Raw genomic sequence first — 13,131 nt, 5'->3', positions numbered from 1 at the left:
AGCTCCCTCCATGCCATTGGTCTCACCTGCTACAATCCAACAAAAGCTGCTCCAAAACCCTCTATTCAAAAATTTTCTCCTCTCATAGCAGTCCCCAGCAGATATTCCTTCAGACCCTTCTCAAAACTTGTAAGGGCCAGCTGCACTTCTGCCTTATGGAAACTGGTAAAAAGCCAAATCCAGACAGATATGTCCACCTACCAGGTGGTAATTATTGCATCTTTCTTTGTCAATATTATGGCCAGGATGCTCATTTCTTATTTGGTGTTCATCTGTCACACTAGTGCACATCTAAGCTACTTCTTTCTCAAGACTGACTTGAGAAAATCTCTCTTCTTATAAGTTTTGCCTGTCTTTGCTATTGTATCTTCTCCAGAAGAAGGAACACAACTCAGCTTCTCAGCTTGTCAGCTGGTCTGGCACCTACAATACCTGTGTGTGTGTGAATTCACCCTCCCTGTATTTTCTCCTGGTTCTAGCGGTGGTACCCATGTTGCAGACCTTGTTTCACCAGCACCATGGATTCATATTAGGACACCTGTAACTCCAGTAATGCAATCCAATGGCACAAGACAACACCTTGTACTCTGAAAATACAATGGACTCTCTACTGCAGCTAACAGACTCTCTACTCACATGCTAACAGACTGATTTCCTAGAAATGATGACAGCAGCATGTTCCCCATGTCTCATTCCTTGCCTCTCTTTCTTTCTCCATTCACACTCACCTGTCCCCCAGCTATTTGGAGGGTGCACAGTACAATGTCTACAATACCTACAAATTTTCCAAGCTTTTTTGTTTTGTTTTGTTTTTTTTTTTTTTTTTTTTTTTAAGTATAGAATAATAGACAGCAAAAATAGTAGCCCAGGATGCCTGATTTGTTCTTCAGCTCTGAGGCTGACCTCGGCTCTTGCCTTGATTGAATCATATTTGCAGAATGACTGACTAACTTATCAGGTACTCCTGCAACCTGATCCCCCACTTCACCAGAAGTGGGTATGCCTCCATAAAGCAAGGTAGCTGGTTAGGTACTGGAAGCTGTGCAGCTGCCTTACCAGGTTTCTCTGCTGAGGTTACTTAGCTCTGCTGGTTCTAGTTTTTATGTCTGGCACTGCATCATGACAGGAGAATGTCTTTCTGTCTCTGCTCAGTTGGACAAATGTCAGAGCAGCCTTGCTGTAAAAGCCCAGCCACATGAGTGGCATGGTACTGCAGGTTGCTCTGAGACTGCTCCAAACAAACCACTGCCCTCTCTGGAGATGGACTGTGCATTTGAAACTAGATCCAGTACAGCTTTCAGCATATCTAATAACACGGTGCAGCAATGTTCAGGTAATCTGATGACACACTCCAGTGATTGCCTACATATCTGCTGTTGTGCTGTGGCACAAACTGCAGCGGGAGTCTCGTAAGCACTGCTGGGTTTCCTTACACCTCCTGTTCCTCTCAGCACAGAAGGACAAGCCTGTCTTTCATTTTCTCTTCATTTTGCCTGTCTGTTTGTCTTTCATGAAGAAGAAGCCTAGCAGCTTTTTCTGCACTGCCCTGAATGAAAGTCTCTGGGCTCGTACCTGTGACAGCAGTGAGGGAGGGCACTGTGACTGTGGTCCTGGTGCCACAGACCCAGCGACCTCACTGCTGGCATCCACATGGACAGGCAGAGACTGAGGACAGAAGTTACAGCACTGTGTCCATTGACCAGAAGCAAGTTGTCCTGAAAACCCAGACCTTGTTTTTGTGGGGCCACCAGAAGCAGGAAGGCAACAAATGATAGGCAGCAGCAGAAAGGGAGCTTATGTGTTTGGGCAGAATCCTGCAGGGACACCCACAACCTATGGCAGGAACTCTTACTTATTTTATGGTATTTTTTATACATCTTTATACTTTTCTATACATTTTAACCTTATGGAAATAATGGACTAGTGGTGCTGTACATCTCACTTCAAAGCACTGAGACCAGAATAATTTCTGCTGTTTTCTGAATTGCCTTTCTTCTACCTGCCTTTTAGCTCCTTGCTCCTCTGAGAACCATCTAATTTTGTGGTAAAAATGCCTGGTTTTAATTTTTATTGATAAACAAGTGAAAATTGCTTTTTGCACCCTTTCCAATTACCTTCAAAGCTGCTAAGCAGAAGTTCTTGCAAAGTGAGAAAGAAAAAGGAAGTTGGAATGTTCTTGCCCATTCCTTCCACAGTATGTGCATGACTCCACCTTGACAAAGTTGATCTGGAAAGGTTCAAAAGAAGAACTACAATTTGAAGAGTGCTGCTAAAATAGTGTCCTGGTGCTCTAACTGGCAGCAGTTTTCATACCTTCTTCAAAAGCTCACTGCCTCCTCCCTGGTCAGAAACAAATTCCCACTATCCCCTCTTCACCTGATGAGCCTTCTCTCCTTTCCACATGTATTGACTATGCTTTAGTCCTCTGGCTTTGCAAATGATGATTTCCATTCTTAGCTGCTGCTTACACACTTAATTTTGCTGTTTCTCCTCTTCATTTAAAATGTAAAATACTTGAACTATCTACGTTTCAAGTAAGTTAAAAAAAGGGATGCTCTTATAAATTACCTTGGACATAAAAATGTTATCTTCTAACTTTGCTGCTATTGTGCATATTTGGGCACACAAAATTACTAGTATGTTTTGATCCCTTAAGGCAGTCAAATCACAGAAATTAATCCCTAGAAGATTTTGTACAGGAAAATAGAGAAAAGCAATATCAAGAAAAGGGGAAATACTGGCTACTGGCATTAAGACTTGGTCATGCAGCTTCTCTGAGGCATATGTGGCATATGTGAGGCATAAAGTGAGGAGTATCACTTTAATGAGTGACCATCTGACCATCCCAGAGGTGGAGTCTGCTACTGACAGCAATAGCTGAACTCACCAAGGCTTTTTTTTTATTTTTATTTTTTTTAAAGCCATAAAATTCACTTATCTACAAACAGCTTGTGCAAAGAGACTTTTCAGCCATGACCATAGCAACCATTACAACATCTATTAGTCACATAAAAGCAGAAAAAAAGCAGAAACATGAAACTACTTGAAATGCAAAGTTTAAGCTGCCTCTTTCACTCCCATTAAGCAAACTCTTCAAAAGAAAAAAAAGTTGAATCAGTCATCTTATTTGAAACAAACAACTTCTTAGGGAAAATTATTAAATAAATGGCTGGATTTGGGGTAAACATCTATTGTTAGTATCACACACACTTGTAATGAAACACAGAGGGAAAACAGAGGACAAGATGGGAAAGGGCTTTGTGCAGGTGCAGGATGCACAACATGCCCTTGCACATTGCTCTCATCCATTTTCTGTCCCTGTCTTTGACAAATTATGGAAATAGTTTGCAAGGTGAAGAGACTTCCAGCCACCTTCAAACCCTTCCCTGGCAGAACAGCCCCACAGTCTCCCCAGGTAAAATGCTGTGGGGCAATGAGCTGCCCATGTGTTTTCCTGCATTTGTTTCATGGTACTGGCTCTTCATTAATAAGAAACCAGAGCTTTGCTGTAGTCTACAGACAGCAGAAGACTTGGCCTGACTTTCAGGATATTGAGAAATCAGCAGTTTGTACAGGCATGGAACAGAGCACCATCACATCAATGCTGTGGGTGCTCCAGCAGAACTCCAGGAATCACCATGTTACTTGAGCTGCTCAAAGGGAAAATTCCCATTTGAACCGTGTAGCAACTTCAGACAACTATTCCTGAGCACAGGTTTGAAAGGGACATGTATAATGTGCTGAAATTGTTCTCTGGACACACACTGTATGCTTGTCCTGTGTGTTACTAGCTCCTATTTCATGTGCTGTGCCTTCATATTTAGCACAAATGCATGAAATTCAGAAAATTTTCCAGAATTGTAAAGTTGGGAGTAACAAACTTCAAAAGTCACCTAAACTGACTGCTTGTTTGAATTGCTTCTTTCTGCTCCAAGCTGTGTGCAGTTTGTGCCCAAATTCACAGTGGTTTTCCAGTTTTGCCTTAGGGTGGATTTTTATTTTTATTTTTATTTTGTTAGGGGAAAGTGCTCTGTAGTGACCTTAATAAGTAAGAGGTGGACACCTATGTTAAAAAAGGTCTCAAAAATCACTTTGGGAAGTTAACTCTACACAGCTAAAATATCTCTTATAATCTTCAATGGTAACTGCATACCAGTCCTAAAATGATTGGAAAACCTCAGGAACAACTTGCCAACTATTTTCAGAGTGCTGAAATGAGCTGTGCATGCTGAGATCATTAACAAGACCAAGAAAAAATGTATTCAGTGCAGTTTCTCATCTATTAGATTACTTTGCCTCTCCAGCAGTCTCCAGAGAAAGCCTCTGGCTGCTTCTTAAGGTCACTGAGTCATTTCACTACAATAAATGATCTCGCTAGCTGGAAATGTTGGACAGGCTCCCCCGTGCCTCAGTGCTGCCCTATCAGTGAGTCACTGCAAGCCCTGCTCTCATGGGTGAACACACACCGCACCCAACCTGCCCTCTCCCCTGGCCTTCCTCTGCTCTTTGTTCTCCTTCATCTGCTTTTTCTTTCCTAACAGTATGAAGCTGATAGAGATCTGTGTGTTTTACTGTCTGTGGACAGAATGAGAACACAGACCAAAAAAGAAGAAAAAAAAAAAAGAAAAAAAAAAAGAAAAAGGCAAAATCCCACCAAACATGATTTGGGGCTCCCTAATCTTGGGAGTCTTTCACTTTGCCACATTTAGGCAATTACAGGAAGGAGGGAAGGAGTCAGCAATGATGTTCTCCTTTGGGGCTCTAGCAGAGCAGAACAAAGTGTCCCAGGGCAGGAACAAAGCTGTCTTCCGCACCACTTGAAGTCTGGAGACAGCAAGTATTGACGGTCAGGACATTGAGAGGCATGCCAATATCAAGAGCAGCTGACATGCATGGTTTAGCACACCATGTAATCAGTAACAGAGGGAATTGTAGGTCTCATCAGCCATGTTTCTGTCTCAAAGAGCAGCACCATTTCCCAAAAGCAATCCAAGAGAACACCGATGAAGAGGACTAACATGTCTGTGATAAATGCCTTCATTTCCCTCAGTAGGAGATAGCAGGCTGTTCCCTTGGTGAAACAAATTCCAAAAAACATCACCTGCAAGCCCTTGGTGATATTTTCTCTCCTTATTCCCAAGTGTGCAACACATTTATCTTTCAGCTTTGTTGTCTTTCTTTAAGGCTTGCTCCTCTATTTGACTGAATCCTTGTAGGAGAGAGGAACAAATAAGCACCACTGGGTTACTAATGGGTAATTCAGTAGTGCTGGTTGCAAACCAGGCTCTCAGTCACTCTCAGAGTTCATCTATGCAAAGTTCATATGCTATAAAGCTGTCACCAGCCTTCCACTCCAGCAACCCCTGTTCAGGCATGCTTGGCATGGCCCAAGTCCAAGGCATTGCATTTCCACTTTTTCAGTAGTGAATTTATCACAGTTCCTGTGATAAATAAGTTGTCTGTAAACTAGATCTCAGATGTCTGTCTCTGTCTCTGCACTGACACAATCACAGAATAATTTGGGATAAAGGGTCCCTCTGGAGAGCACCTATCTCACAGAAAGGCTAATTTCAGAGTTACAGTAGTGTGCTCAGTGCCTGACCAGCTACACATCTCCAAGGATGGAGATCAGCCTCCCTGGACAGCCTGTGCCAGTCTTTGTTCTCATTGTGAAGGATTTTTTTCTATTCATTTAATCTGAATTTCCTTCTCTGCAACTCATGCATTTGTCCTTTCATTGCACCTCTTGGTCTTCTTCTGTGCCCTTCTGAAGAAGACTCTGCTCATCCTCCTCCTTATCAGCCTCATGCAACTGAGAACAGCAGTGAGGTGTCCCCACCTTTACTCTGCAGCTCCCTGAATCTCAATTCTCTCTGCCAGACAGAGGACCCAGAAACACAGGTGCTTTGCCAATAGGCAGCCTCAAAAAGTGAGGACAATTGAAAGACATCTTAGGTATAAACATGCCACTTCCAAATACCTCAAATTGCCCAAAAGTACAGTGGAGTTAGTAAAAAAGGTCACCCTTACTGAACACTGGTGGGCAGGGTACACAGCCTCACTCAATTAAAGGTTAAACTTGGGATGCTACCTTTACACATTCAGTTCTTATACTCCTAAAAACCCAGTCAGGATTTGATCTGGGATCTTCAGTTTCAAAGGACAAAAGAGTCAAGTCAGAGTGTCCTCTAATTTTGCATCTTGCAGACTTCTTCATTTCTCCACCAGATTATTTTTAGAACTTGTTCAGTCTCCATATGACCTGTTTTTTTCATGTTATACCATGAATGATTAATGTATAACCTTTCCCTTGAGAGGATCCTGCATCTCAGCAATCAGAAAAGTTATTACAATTCTGCAATAAAAGTGCACTTCTGGTGAAATCATAAATATGTTTCTGATCATTATTCTGAGAAAAAGTTGCTCCACCTGAAGTGAATTGCTCTTTCAGCAGGTGCTGGGACAAGACTTGCTCTTATAGATGGCTGCTTTATTATGACAATCATCAAGCAGACTTCCGGACACTCAAGGCTGTGTGTTCTCTTTTGATTTACGTTTCAGTACTGCTTTTGGGAGAGTATTTTTGTGTTGTGTTTTTCTATAAATCACTTTGACAGAAATAGAGACATGTATTTTTTCCATGGGAAAAAAAACCCAACATATATTTTTTTTATATATTTTCAACAAAATAACTGAAAAATACCATCTGAAATAAAAAGCAAGGAAATGTTACCTAAGGACCTCAGTGACACCTGGTGTTCAGGCAATGGATGTGATATTCCCTGGGGGAGGGTTCCCAGGGAAGTTGTCAGACCAATGCAGTAAGAGCATCTGAAAGGACAGTATGTCACTGCAGGAGCATCACTCACTCCCAGACACTGGCCATCTCCACTTCCTCAGGGGATAATGCAGCACAGCATAGTGCTGAGGATGGGCCCAGGAAGATCAGAGGGAATGAGGGGAGGGGGAAGCCCAGTAACTATTTTCCTACTTCCACTCCTTCCATACTGCACTGTATTTTGATTTTCCTGCAGGCTTAGTCTCAGCTTTTGCTGAGCTCCCATTGCCCAGGACAGAGGCCAGGTGCCAGGAGAGAGGTGTTCCCACACAACCCACAAAGCTGCACTGTTAAAGGCATCAAGGGTTAACATGGTTGCAAAGATCTGTCACAAAGACTTGTTTCAACACCAGTATTGGGGTGCTACTCATGCTTCTCTGATGTCAAAGTATTTCTCCCTCTACAGATATTTTAAATTACTCTGCTCAACAAGAGCCATCAAGACTGGAGACAAGGGTTATGAAATGCAGAGGAGCACCCACTAAAGAAAACATGACCAAGTAGCCTAGTCCAGAAGATGCTTGCAGCAAACAGCAACATCCCTTTGTGTGGTGGAAGTGCAGCCCAGCTCTGGGCAGGTGTGAGGAGCAGGATCAGTGTGGTGGCCAGCAGACCTGGCAATCATTAGACCCAGAATGAGGTCACAAGAAGCAAACCCATGCCTGGATGGGGACCATGGTCTTCCAACATAAGGCCAAAGCCTTAGAAGAAAGAGTAAAGTCAGGGAACACAATTGTTAATGCTGCTTGAGTGAAAGCTACCCTTGTATGGAGCTGAGCTGTGGCTGCTCTGCAGAGAGCAGGGATGGTTTTGGGTGTTCATCAAACACCTACTGCTGAGAGAGACAGTAGCTGTGGCCAATCAGAAAACTGATCCGGTGTCACATTCCCATCTGTGCACAATTTCCCTTGCCTTGCTGAAAATGAGAGCAATTCAGTTCATATTCCCCAGTTTCTCTTCCTGTCCCTCTTCTCAAAACTGCCATGAGGGCATCCTTCTTTCTTGCTTGCTAGAGCCTCTCTCCCCCATGAGCTTTTTTTCTTGGCATTTTGTGTGTTTTCTGCTTCATGTATATGTTTTCCTTCGAACTGTTTCCTCATTTTTTCCAAACTAGCCTCCTGTTACTGAGGCTTCAGAGCGGGGAGGATGCTGTCTTCTGTAATACAGAGGAGCTGCTGTCCTAGCACCACCCTTCATGGTCTTTTTACAAGGCCAGACATTTTGGGGTTTGCTCACCTAAATTTATCTACTATAAAGCATGATAAATACTGAGTGCTATTAAATAGTTACCAATCGCTTGTATGTGATGGACAGCTGGTGATGTATTATGTTAATAACCATTACAGGCTAAGCTTTAATGAGAAAATACAGTTGATTTGAGATTTGGGCTGAGTTTAATGAATTTGTTCTTTTTTTTTTTCTTCCCTGCTTAAATGCATAAATTCACCTCTACCTGTAAAATGCTGTCATTGAAATGTCATTGAAATTATCTGAAATATTCCTGGGCATCAGGATGCACAGATCAGTATTCTGATAATTCAAAACAAAACAGCTCCTGCTTTTCCATGGAAGTCAAAGTTTCCAAGGCTATTTGAGCAATCAAGGTCAGGTGCATCATAAAAGCCATTATGTAGGCTATGCTTGCTTTTAATCTCCTCTCCCTTTTTGACCCCTGTTTCCACACTAGGAAACGCTCTTGATTACAAAGTCTTTGTGAGAGTGGAATAAAAGACAATACAATGGCTTATTCTTGTATGTAGTATTCAAAAGCAGTTATTCTCTGATCATCTATACTACTACCAGGAACTACTGTGCAGATGTTTCCAATACAGGTCAGGAGCTCTGTTTATCTCTGCCCAGTCCTCCTCTTCTAAGAAGGGGCTAAACATGGCTTTCGAAGAACACACACTACAGTGCAAGGAAAATGTCCCTGGCTGTGAAATCTCCATCCCTCTGTAAATACTGATCTGTCATCCTTGCCTGTACTAAATGCTGGCATATTTGTCTCTGGTGTCAGCTCTATCTTTCTATGAAATTCTCCTGGTTCCGGGGTGCAGGAGCAGCAGCGTGTCCCCAGCTGTCCCCTCGCAGGTGTCACCAGGAGAGGGCATCGGCTCACAGAGCATCCCCTGGGATGTGCAGTCCCCGGGCATCCCCCACACCCTGCTTCTGGCCCTGGATGCTCCAGTACCCACCGGGTCCCGCTGCCACCTCCTGCACTCCCCGCTCTCAGCCAGCCAGGCTGACATCAGCTCTCCATTTAACCACACCTATCGGAGGATTAGGTTTAAAACCTCAGGGCTTGCTTACACCATTCCCAAAACTCCTTAAAAGTCATCAGCATAAAAGACAAAACACCTCTGCAGATGCTGCTTAGATCTGCTCTCTCCAATTTTGAGGCCAGAATAGAAAACTGAACATAGTTGTGTTCGGGATTTTTTGTTTGGTTGGTTTTAGTATTTTTCTGGCAAGGTGAGATGGATGGAGTTTGGTTGTGAGTAGCTGGGGGTGGATATTTGTCTAGTTGTCTTGGGGACTTTTTTCCTTTTATTTCAAAATGTAAAATCTCACATTGAGTATAATTTTTTTTTTCTAAGTGCTCTGGATGGATGGAGCCAGCTAGTTGGCCCCATAGGTTTGGAGGTGTCTGAAACCTTGTATATTGCTCCTTTCTGACTGAGAGAGATTTAGTTAATTATTCCTAATTTCCTCTGTTGCAATGAAACTTTTGGAAAATACTGCGTATTTCAAAAATACCAGGAAACTAAGCATAGCATCTACCACCAAATTGCCTGGTCTGGTTTCAGGAGCTCTTGCTCATTTAAAAAATCTACTTGTACAGCTTTATAACAGTAGGACTGGGCAGCAATTCCTCACATCTACTTAGCATGGAAACCAGAGTCAGATGTAAAGACTACTTCTTACCTTATTATTTAAACTTCTGAGAACAGAAAAGTCTTTTTCATAATGATTTGAAAAAAATCTGTGCAAACAAGTTTAAAAGGAAACACAACTGATAATAGTTAGATGATAATAGTTAGCCATCTATATGCATGGGATGTATTTCCTGGTCTTTCTCACAAACTCATCACTATTCTACTGAGCAAAAGTGCATTTGCATCAAAGATGTCTCAAGTCCCTAATAGCCCAGCAAACCAAGAGCTGGTCTCACACTCCCTTCCAACTCCAAGTGATGTGGGAAACAAAGCAACTTGATAAATTAACAGAAGATCTTTGCGAGAGGCAATCCTTTCTAAATATACAGAAAGGTGTTAGGCACTGAAGCATTGAGATAGCATTGATTTTTAAAGGAAGAAAGGCACTTAGATGAATACAAGGCTATAATTTTTTTTTAAATTTTATTTTCATAAATATTTCTGGTAGGTAAGCTGAGATTCTGATTTCCTACAACAGTAGTAAATTTGAATTAGTAGCATTTAGTAAACATTTGGTTTCCAGCAGCAGACAGAACAGCTGATAAAGGCATGCTTCCTGCTTGCTAAATGGGATGAGACACTGTATGTCTAATCAATTACACAAATACAATACCTTGCTTCAGTATGTGTGGAAAAAAAATCATTTCACTGTAAGTATTTTTACCAAGTAGTTTATCACCACATAAAATGACCTCTGGTGCTGGCCAATCCTAGTGGAAAGGCTGTAATTATTCACTTAGGCAAGTCTCAGGCAGTAAAAGTGCAATTGTGCCTCGGGGATTGTGCATTCCCCATTACACCAGAGCAGCAGCAGCAAATGCACAGGTGTAAACAATTCTATGGGATTGCATTTTTATGTCAACAGATTCAGTTCACTTCAAGTTTCAACTGCTCCCAAATGAAATGCAACAATGAGTACAGTTTTGCATTTCTTTTTGTTACATGGCTGGACCATCCCTGTTTGAGCTGGAGCTCCAGCTGCCTCTGAAGGGTGTGAGGCAATTCCTCTCATGAGGGAATTCAGGACCTTTCTTCTGAACACAGGCTTCCTTCACATGTCATGCCACCTTCCATCAGCAAACAGGAAGTTCCTACTGTACCTTAAAAACTTTCCAAGATTTATGGGTCAGATTCCTGGAAAAGGTATTGATTTAACATGTGTTAGATCTGCATAAAAACAAGAAAAATTAAAAACAAAACCAAACCAAAGCAGTTGGTTCACTCCAGGGAGCATATTTTCCCAGACTACACGACTTCCAGCTGTACCAGGATGGCCTCCAGGCTTTCTGATGCTGGTTACCTCGTGGCCTTTGGCAGATCTTCCTTCTGATCAAGGGAGGCTGCCTTCTGCCTCACCTGCTCATTTGGAAGAGGACAAAGTGTCCATGTGGTGTGGAGTGACCTTGGCCACCTGCCAGACACCCACTCAGCTGCTCTCTCCCCCTCCTCAACAGGATTGGGGGTGGAAATAAGATGAAAAGATTGAGGTTTGAGATAAAGACAGGAAGGTTACTCAGCACTAATTGTCATGGCCCAAATGGATTCTGGGAAAAATAATTGAATTTATTTCCAATTAAAATAGAGCTGAATGATGAGACACAAAGACAAAACTAGAACACCTACTCCTTACCCCCTTCTTCCAAGGCTCTTTCACTCCTTTGTTCCCCCTTCTACCTCCTCCATGCTCCAGGTGGTGTGGGGGTGGTTGTGGTCAGTCCATTGCAGCTCCTCTTCTTCCTATTCATGTTCCACTGTGGGCCTTTCCCATGTGCTGAAGTCCCTCAGGAAAAAATTGCAGCATGGGCTCTCCACAGGCTGCAGTTCCTTCTGGGCATGTCCATGTGCTCCACCACATGGTCCCCCATGGGCTGCAGTGTGGGTACCTGCTTTGCCATAGGCTTCTCCACAGCCTGCAGGGGAATCTGCCCAGCATCACCTCCTCCCCGTCCTTCCTCTCCCATCTTGGTGTCTGCAGGGCTGTTTCTTACATACACTTCTTGTCATCGTTTTTGTCATGCCCTTTCTTACATACACTTTCAGAGAGGCACCAACAGCTGCTTTTGCCAGAACACAGAGCAGCACACCAGGGGTTCCCATCCTGGTCCTACCAGCATTAGAAGTGGTCAGTGACACATCTTCAAGCAATCCCCCAGAGCTTCTCACTACTCTTATGGGAAAAATGCTCCAGAGCCATATTCCACTAAAAAAGGCACTCTCCCTATTTATAGCCTAGGAAGACTCTTGGGTAGTTTATACCCATTTGATTTGTGTCATGACACTTAAAATAGCTCATTTTCCTTCATGAAAATTTGAATCTACTGATGTGATGCCTGTGTTGGCTGAGGTTACAGTCCTTCTCAACACAGAAATTAAACGTCTGTTTTGCAAAACTTCTCCATTTGTCTGACCATCTCAGTAACTCTTCTGTACAGCAGATCTTTTAAAATCAGTTTTCTTGAGAGCTGATATATTCATGAAAAGGAAGTCCTGCCAGAGCCTCATCCTCCCACATTCCTCCTACTGAAAATGGACCAATTAGCAATTAAGAGATATTTTCTCTTTGTTTGTTTTGTTTTGTGTCCCACAGTGGCAGCTCTAAGTTGTTGAAGAGATGATTTGCAATATAACTTCCTTCTCCCCAGTCATGTCCAACTAGAACTCCCATGGAAACAGCTGAAATTCTATTACTGGTGCCTAACGGGGATTTACAGTAATCCCATTTCTCCAGTCATCAAGGTAGTTTGCTGTAGGAGATGTAATCTTTCCTGGCACTGATAGTACTTTCTGATGTTGTCATCTCCAAACGTTGTTGCAAATAGTCCTGGTTTTTATACCAGGGCTTCTTCTAAAACATTATTAATGGGCTTCGTTCTGGCTGAAAGCATTGAAACAAACCATCTGGTCATCAATCTGACCTTGCTTATCCATGGATCCTGTTGCTGGTCACCACACCCTTTAGTTTACATAATAATTTCCAAGATTAAAAATACTACCGATTCCAGAGGGATAGAAGATGTATTTCCTTTGTCTACACAGTATTTTTTTTTTTTTAATTAAAAAACAATGTGGGTCTATCAGAGGTTATTAATTCCAGGAAAGCACTGTCTCACATTTTCTTTTTACTTTCTTGTACTCATTCTTCCCATTTATTCTGAAACCTGTTATCATATTGAATCAGACTATCAAGTCTACCATCTATCAGAGATTTTACATTCCTCCTATAGAAAATATAGTATCTACGTTATATATCATTGAAATACAAAATGAGTAAGCCTCTTTCCTCCTTCTCCATCAGTCAAACGTCCCAGTTTGACTGATTTAAACATACCACACGTTTGTTTTTTTCATCTGGACCTT

This window comes from Parus major, chromosome 3 (genome assembly GCF_001522545.3).
Source record: "Parus major isolate Abel chromosome 3, Parus_major1.1, whole genome shotgun sequence".
NCBI lineage: Eukaryota > Metazoa > Chordata > Aves > Passeriformes > Paridae > Parus > Parus major.
This window is presented reverse-complemented; position numbering follows the sequence as displayed.